We start from the raw sequence: 9,273 nt of genomic DNA on the forward strand, positions 1-9,273 counted from the left end.
AGAATACTACCCAAACATTTAATTAATCAATTATAAAAAGTGAAAATAAAGGTCAACTATAGAGTTTTAGGACTGCAATGTACATAGAGATTGAATTAAAATACATCTTTTTCTTTACCATAACAAAAAATAATGATAAACGAAATATATGAAAAGACCATATGACTAACCTTCATCAACTAGAAAAAGCAAAGGATGAATGGTTGTTATTAATTAGAAACAAAGTTATGTTTTCTTATTATTATTAAAAGAATGCTAAAATAAAGCTTCATCATTTTATTCAACCATTAAAAATCTTTATTTTTACTTAATTTCATAATTTCCTTTAAAATGAGTATTTTTTTTATTTAAAAAAATCAATGTTTTATAAGTTACAACCTGTTACAAACGCCTCTTCTAAAATAAACACTTTTATTTAATTCAGAGCTGCTAATTCTCACCTAAACTTTACCAGGTAGCCACGTCTCACATCACTCATCTGCATGGTATATTTAAGCAAGTCTACAACCACATGCCAATAGCCCATGAAAGAAAGAGGGAACAAGCCTCCCATCAATAGGTCTACGTTCAATTTTTATTTTCTATTGTTTTCCGAATGGGATTGACTTCTCATGACAATAAAGGGAAAACATCATAATATTTCTTATTACAACTCTAATTTATTGGATTGGGAGCTTAGGTGGTTTTTTTTCGAATTATATGTATTAATTGTTGAAATTGTATAAATCTATTTTACAAAAAAAAATTAATGTATTTGAATTTATCTATATTCAAAAGTATAATTTGAACGATGGAAAGCTACATTCTCACCGACAATTACAATTAAATTTTGGAGATAATTGTCCAACAAAGCCAAAATTTTAGATGTTCAAAATAATGAACTATCTTATAATCAACATTTATCTTTCATGATTTATATAATGTTTTTTAGATTTAATTAAAAAATATTAAATTTCTCATCTAATATGGTTTTAATAAAATTTACACGTGCACATGGTTTGAAAACCAAGACATGTTTTGTTCAACGAAAGAATAATTTAATGTGCTTCTCCGCCTAAAAATCCAGGTAGTTGGGGTTGACTTTGTAAGGGACCACGCCAATACGTAGAAATAATTCAAAAAAAAAAAAAAATCACCACGTCACCATGACATACTGATCAAATATAAAAAAGGGCATGGATGGCACAGGTAAATCACTAAATAGTTTAGGATGTAGATAAATTGACTTCAGGTTTTATGATCTTTCTTTTCTTCTAATTTTATTTAATTGAAAAAATGAGTCATACTTTTTATTTAATTAAAAAATAAGTTTTATATTCAAGAAACAATGGCCACAGTGCTCTACAGCCCATGGCTTAATTGAATGATAATTGGTTTCGGTTTTAATGGTTAAGTGCGTGGTGGAGAAAAGAAAAGCAGTATTAATCGAATATATTTTCATAATTTTGTGGGCACCCAACAGTCCGCCCAAGGCGGGCTCAACCCGACCCTTGTTAAAAATAAAGATTTCATATGTAATAAAGGAAGCGGGTTTGACCGATCAACCTCCTTTGTACCAAACGGATCTTAAACCAACTCAGCAAATGGATTTATTGTGAAATCCATAACACATTTTTTATTTAACACCCAATTCATCAGTGTGTGCAAGGCATAGGTGGGAACGCACACAATTAAAGGCAGATTTTTTGCAAGAGGTCCAAATTTTCACTTTGTTAGTTTTTGACAAATTTTGTATGGTTTTGGCACTTCTTGACGCCACGAATGCAATGGCGTTGTCCGTTTTTCCATCGGAGTTCTGAATTTTTCGGCCATTTTTCAGTATGGAGGTATAAAACTCTTTTTTGTAATTGATTTTTGTACTCTTCTTTCTCATGCCACTTAATGAATGAAGGCCTCCCCATTGATCGAGTAGGGCCCGGAGATGTAGTACAAGTCGGACAAACTCCGTTATCAAGTTTTGTTGTCTTCTTTCATGCTTTATGTGTTTCTCATCTTCTCCCATGTGCACATTAAGTTTCTATGTTAAGCTACAATTTATGCATGTAATTCTTCAATACATCTATAAGCAAAAGATATTGGATCAAGTGGTATCAGAGCAAGTCTTTGTAGATGTGAATTACATGTTTGTATGCTAACAAGAAATAGGCTCCGAAGAGGCGAAGGGAAACTAAAGTCTTTTGATCCTGAAGCGGGGCGTGCACATCGAAGGAGAAACATGGCAGATGAAGAGGCTTGTCATGAAGAGGAGCACAATTTCTGCAAAACCTTCTATACAATGGCAAAAAATGTTGGTCAGTTGCTTTCAAGGCTGGAGAAAGCAGAAGAGAGAAATCTAGAAGAACAAGGTTCAGTGCATGGAAATGGTGGAGAAGAACCCCCTCCTTCTCCTTCCACGAGTGAAAGTTCTTCTTCCTCTCATCACCATCATCATAGAAATTCAAGGGATGCATCTAAGAAACCTTTCTTTAAATTAGATGTCAAATTTGATCTTCCCATGTTTAACAGTGAAAGTAATGCAGAAAAGCTTAATAATTGGATTAGGCATATTGAAATCTATTGTAGGATTCAACAGATCGAAGAGGACGAGGCAAAGATTCAGCTGGCCTCTCTTTGGCTGAGTAGCACCGCTCTCATTTGGTGGGAGAGAAAATTGCGAAGCAGTAAGAGTGTGGGTAATCTTCTTTCCTCATGGCCTAGTTTCATTTCTGCATTAAAGGAACAATTTTATCCCTTGGGTTACAAACAAAAAGCCTTAATGGATTGGCAATACTTAAGGCAAGGCAGAGGTCAGGATGTTCAAATCTTTACAGAGGAATTTAGAAAACAGGCACTTAATTTGGGCATTGCACTTGACTCACCTGAAGTAGTAACTAAGTATATTGGATCATTACATAGCTACCTTATACATTCATTATTATTGTTTGAACCAACTACTATTGACTCAGCTAGTGTAAAGGCCATCCATCTTGAGAACAGGAGAAAAAATGAAAGAGATGATCATTTCAAGGAACCACCTTTCAAACCTCAAATGGCAAACCCAAAGTGAAAGGAAAAGGAAAGGAGAAGAGGACGGCATCAACCAAGAAAGATGAAGGAGAAAGACCTTATTGCACTCACTACAAAAAGGAAGGTCATGATGACGATCATTGTTGGAAACTATACTCAGAAAAGAGACCAAAGAAGTATAGAGGAAAAAGCAAGCAAAAGACAGTGGCAATTGTGCAACAAGACCTTGGATCCGATTAGGGAGATGAAGCATTGGTCACAGCAGCAGGAACAAAAACTACTCTTACACCTCATGTTAATTCTGAATCACATGAAGGCACTAATTCAATAGATGAGTCTCTTCCTAATGAACGAATTTAAGGGAACTGAGCTATTTCATATTAGATTTATCATAAATCATACAAAAGTGGAAACTCTATTTGATACTGGATCCCAAGCAAACTTAATTTCAAAGTCCTTGTAAAGAAGCTAGGCTTGGAAGCCAAACCACATCCAAAACCTTACCCACTTGGATGGATACATGATAAAGCAAAACTGAATGTAACTAAGCAGTGCAAGGTTAAATTTGTGATCGCTTCTAAGTTAGTGGATGAGGTAAAACTTGATGTGATACCATTGGATATCTGTGGCATGGTGTTAGGGAGTCCATATCTATATGATAGAAAGGCAATCTTATTCTGTCATGAAAACAAATACAAATCACAAAAGATGGGGGTAGAATATATTGTAAGGGCTCATCAAACTAAAATCAATGCCAACCTTGTAAGTGTAGGACAAATGAAGAGGTTGGTGAATTCCAGTAAGGGTTGCATGCTTATGGTTGTAAGGGGGAAAGATGCAGAATTATCTGATGCTTTCCAGGGTTGTGATCATGTGCATAAAAAGGAATTATTTGAATTAATTTCTAACTATGATGAGATGTTTCAGCGACCAAGGGGATTACCTCTGAAGAGGGAAATCCAACATGAGATCCATTTGCAGCATGACACTCCTTTACCAAATGTTGGCATGTACAGGATGTCAACCATTGAGATGGAGGAGATCAAAAAGCAGGTGCAGGAACTATTAAACCAAGGGGTCATCAGATTGAGCACTTCTGCATGCTGCTCACCAATTGTCTTAATGCCGTAGAATGATGGCACATGGAGGATGTGCGTAGATTATCGATCACTAAACAAAACCACGATGAAAAATTGTTACCCTCTTCCCCGCATTGATGACTTATTAGATCAGTTAAAGAATGCTATCTATTTCACTAAATTGGATTTGCGTAGTGGTTATCACCAGGTTCGGATTACATAGCATGATGTGTGGAAAACTGCCTTCAAGACCAAACAAGGGTTGTTCGAATGGATGGTGATGCCATTTGGACTTTGCAACGCTCCAGCCACTTTCATGAGGGTCATGAATGATCTCTTTAGGCCTTTCATTGATGAATTTGTTCTTGTATATCTAAATGATATTCTTATATTTAGTAAAAGTTGGAATGAACATGTATGCCATGTGAAGAAAGTGCTTGATGTATTGAAAAAGGAAAAACTCTATGTAAAATTGTCAAAGTGTGAGTTTTGGCAAACCTCTTTGGTTTACCTAGGTCATATTGTTGGTCACGGTCAGTTAAAAATTGACCGTTCTAAAGTTGAAGCAATTGTAAATTGGCCTAAGCCTACTAGTGTAGTCGAGGTTCGCAACTTTTTGGGTGCAGTATAGTATTGGAGGTGATTTATTGCCAATTTCTCTATTATTTCAGCACCTTTCACACACATTGACAAATGTAAAGGAAGTCTTTCAATGGGGAGGAAAGCAGTAGAAGTCCTTCGAAACATTGAAAGAAAAGATCAGCACCACACCGGTCTTGGCCTTACCAGATCTCCAACAGCCATTTGAGATCGAGACAGACACTAATGGATATGCCATGGGAGCTGTACTGATGCAGCAAAAGAAGCCGATATGTTACCATTTAGAGAAGTTCTCTTAGGTTGTGATAAACTATCCCACTTATGACAAGGAGTTATATGCCTTGGTCCAAAGTGTGAAAAAATGGAAACACTACCTGATCGGCAAGGAGACCATCATCCATACGGATCATCAGCCCTTGCAGTATCTTCAGTCACAAACCAAGTTGCAACAATCTTGTCATTTTAGGTGGATGGGTTTTCTTCAACAGTTTCATCTGGTAATAAAGTATAAGAAGGGCACTAGCAACAAAGTGGCCGATATGCTATCTTGCCCTCCTATTTCTGCTTCTGTTATTTTGCATAATGCTTCGTTATCTTTTGAAAGTTATGTTGAACAATATGCTAACGATGATGACTTTAAGGAGATTTATGCAAAACTAACCCATGGTTCACAGGTGGAAAACTATCACTTGTGGGGGAAACTGTTGTATCACCTTGGCAAATTGTGCATACCCACAGGAGAAAGGGTACATGTAATCCGAGAGGCCCACACCTCCCTTGTGTCTGGTCATTTTGGTGTTGAAAAAACTTTGTTTCATGTACAAAGATTTTGTTTTTGGCCTCATATGAAGAAAATTGTGACTCGCTATGTAAAGGGATGTGTGATGTGTTCTGTTTCAAAGCCCTCTAATAGAAAACTCGGGCTCTACACACCACTCCCTATTCCGAGTCGTCCATGGGAAAGTGTGTCGATGGATTTTGTAGGAGGTTTGCCTTTGTCTAGGAAAAGTCACGACTATTTGTATGTCGTCGTTGACCGTTTTAGTAAGATGTGTATTTTAATGCCTTGTAAAAAGCAGATCACTGCAGAGCAGACTTCTTATCTTTTTTTCATGTTTGGGTCCATTTTGGGTTGTCCACATCGATTGTGTCAAATCAGGACTCTCGCTTTCTCAGAGAGTTTTGGACCAGCTTGTGGAAGATGATAGACACCAAGTTGAAAGGAAGCACATCATTTCATCCACAGACTGACGGGCATACAGACGTTGTCAACTGCACCGTGATACACTTGTTGTGAGGCTATTGTGGGAAACATCCTAAGTTGTGGGATGAGAATTTTCCATATGTGCAACATTCCTATAATTGAGCATTACACTCATCTACGCATCATTCACCATTTGAGACATGTTTTGGCTACCTACCAAAAGATCCTTTTGATATGGTCTTTGGATGGGAAGATGGTTCCAGTGGATGTGATGACAGGGACAAAGCACAACAGTTCATTCAGCGGATCCAGTTGATTCACCAAGCAGTACAAGAGAAGTTGGAGAAAAGTCAAGCCGGTACAAGGCTCGACATGACAAACACCAAGTCGACCATCAATTTCAAGTGGGTAACAAAGTGTGGTTCCATATCAGCAAGGACAGGATGAAGGGAGAAGGGAAGAAGTTGTGACCAATCCGTATGGTCCATTCACCATCTTGGAGAAGATTGGAAATAATGCCTTCCATCTTGATTTGCCAATATATATGCAAATTTACTCCGTAGTGAATGTGGAAAACTTAAAGTTGTATGAGCCACCATTGATTATGGACACCGAAGAGGTGGGCACAGTTCCTACAGTTGATGACTTTGCACCAGAGTATCTCGATGAGTTACCTGAAGACATCATCCTTGACAGAAGAACTAGGACTTCACGATGGGGAGATGTGGAATACCTTTGAGTTGGTTTCAAGGGGATGCACCCTAGCAAGGCAAAATGGCTGGAAAACTAAGAATGAGGGAACAATTCCCTCACTTGAAAATTGACTAATAAAGCTTTTGGTGGTCCAAAAGCTCCTCAATGGGGAGGATTGATCCAGGTGGATCTCCAGACACCAGTGGCATGGAAAAGGCTCAAAATTCAAAGTGGTGGAAAGATGATTAACTTGACATCAGATCAAAGTGCTCGTTGCCCTGATTCCAACGGTGTGAACGACACTCCAATCTGAGTCGGATGAAGGAGATAGACGCAATCAAAGTTGGGTTGACTTTTTGCTGATTGAGTAGGATTAATGAAGACACAATTTGAAATTTTCTAGTAGACGGAATCCGGCCAACTCCAGCAAGATTCAGGCGAAATTGTCGCATGGTTAATACGACTCCTTCGGTCAAAATCCAAATTTTCAAAAAGGGTCGGGTTGTTTTATTAAACAACAAAAAATATTAAAAAAGGGTGGTGGGCCACCAACCCGCCACCCCAACCATTCAACATATATTTATGGAGGGGCGGGCCACGACCCCTAGTCCTCCCCCCATTCCACGGGCCACCATTAACACAACATGGAGGTTTTTGGGTGGGCCGACCCTTGGGGCACAAATCCAATCCTGACAGCCTGACACCACCATCCTTAAATGCAACAACGCCGGTGGAGGTGGGGTGGGCGGGCCGCCCAAGGTGGGCCCAACCCGACCCTTGTTAAAAATAAAGATTTGGTATGTAAAAAAAGGAGGAGGTGGGGTTTGACCACCCAACCTCCTCTGTTCCAAACGGATCTTAAACCAACTTAGCCATTGGATTTCTTGTGAAATCCGTCAACACATTTTTTATTTAACACTCAATTCATCAGTGTGTGCAGGGCAGAGGAGGGAGCACATGCAATTCGAGGTAGATTTTTGCAGGAGGGTAGGATTTTCACTTTATCATATTTTGACAAATTTTATATGGTTTCAGCACTTCTTGACACCACGGACACAATGGCGTTGTCCATTTCTCCATCAGAGTTTTGCATTTTTTGGCCATTTTTAAGTATGGAGGTATAAAACTCCTTTTTGTAACTTATGCTTGTACTCTTCTTTCTCATGCCACTTAATGAATGAAGGCCTCCCCATTGATCGAGCAGGGCCCGGAGACGTAGTCCAAGTTGGACGAACTCTGTTATCAAGTTTTGTTGTCTTATTTCATGCTTTATGTGTCTCTCCTCTTCTCTCATGTGCACATTAAGTTTTCTATGTTAAGCTACAATTTATGCATGTAATTCTTTAATACATCTATAAGCAAAAGATTTTGGATCACCACCACCTACCAAATTCGATAACCATAAACCATAGGCAAACCATGCCCCGTTGCACTAGAAATCACTATTAGAGCAGAGGCACTTGGGCTTTCCTCCAGTGCTGCGGGTTTCGTTACCGATGAGCTACACCACCCTGTAAGAATGAGTCAGAACAGGTAACCTCCAGACCGTGAGGATTTTTTCTTCTGCGCCTAGTCTTTCCTTCCACCACCAATAACCAATATTCCCAGCCGCAAGGACCAAACAAGCCCACTACTCCTATATATTTCCACAATGAGCAAACACACTCTATTTCCAACAAGCACTAACCTCCGACGAATCCTTATCCTTCCCGATAGCCACCACAACTCCCAAGACCATATCCGAATGTGGAGACGAATCCCTGATGCATTCGTCGTGCGTTGCCTTAACACCCTTCCATCCCCAGACACAGACGTTGAATAATTTCTCACACGAACAATTGACATTAAGATGGTACCTCTCCTAGTGCATGCGAAGATGTGAAGGGACCAAGAGGCCCATCCCTCCCATCGTATCCCCTTGTTTTCACACATGGGAGGCGACCTCCACGTGTTGCCCTGATCTCACCCATCGGGGACATCATTTGTTTTTAACCATAGTAAATAGAACATTTTTTAATCATAGTAAATAGAATATTCCCAGATTGCGCCAATTAAAAAATTAAATACATTATTAACCATTTCCTTTAAAATGATATGGCTTTGTAATATAACCAATAAAAATTCTCCATGCAGCTTAGCATTGCTTACTCTAACTTACATATATACTCTTACTACCTATGAATTAAACAATTAAAAGAATTCATAATTATTTTATAAACAAATATGTACTAGTGAGATAAGCTTAAATTGATTATTTAATTCAACTTACATTGCTAAATTGATTTACAATTAAAACATGGAACTTCAAGTTAAAAACAAGAAAAGAACAGTTAGAAGGGTGAAGGGCATAAGAATTAAAATTCACCCTACCATACAGTGGACAAAACCTCGCCATTGAACGTAATCAAAACTTTTATAAATACCAGAGCTATATGTATAGGTAAGTTGGCTATAACCTCATTAAAATAATAAAAATTAATTAATATCAGTTGTAACAAAAATAGAAATTTTACCTGAGAAATTAGCCAATCTGTTCCATAGCTTCCTTGCCAACTCCAAAAATATGAGAGTATGCTCCAACTCCAATGCCCTTACCAACTCATTGTGAACCATCTAGTTTTCCACCCAACCATATCTAGGGAGAACTTCTCCCCCTGAAACCCTCGAGTTGTAAGAGCTCACAAGCAATAC

Source organism: Pinus tabuliformis, chromosome 1_2, assembly GCF_031772625.1.
Source record: "Pinus tabuliformis cultivar Carrire ecotype Pingquan chromosome 1_2, CPIR1, whole genome shotgun sequence".
In the NCBI taxonomy this organism is placed as follows: Eukaryota; Viridiplantae; Streptophyta; class Pinopsida; order Pinales; family Pinaceae; genus Pinus; species Pinus tabuliformis.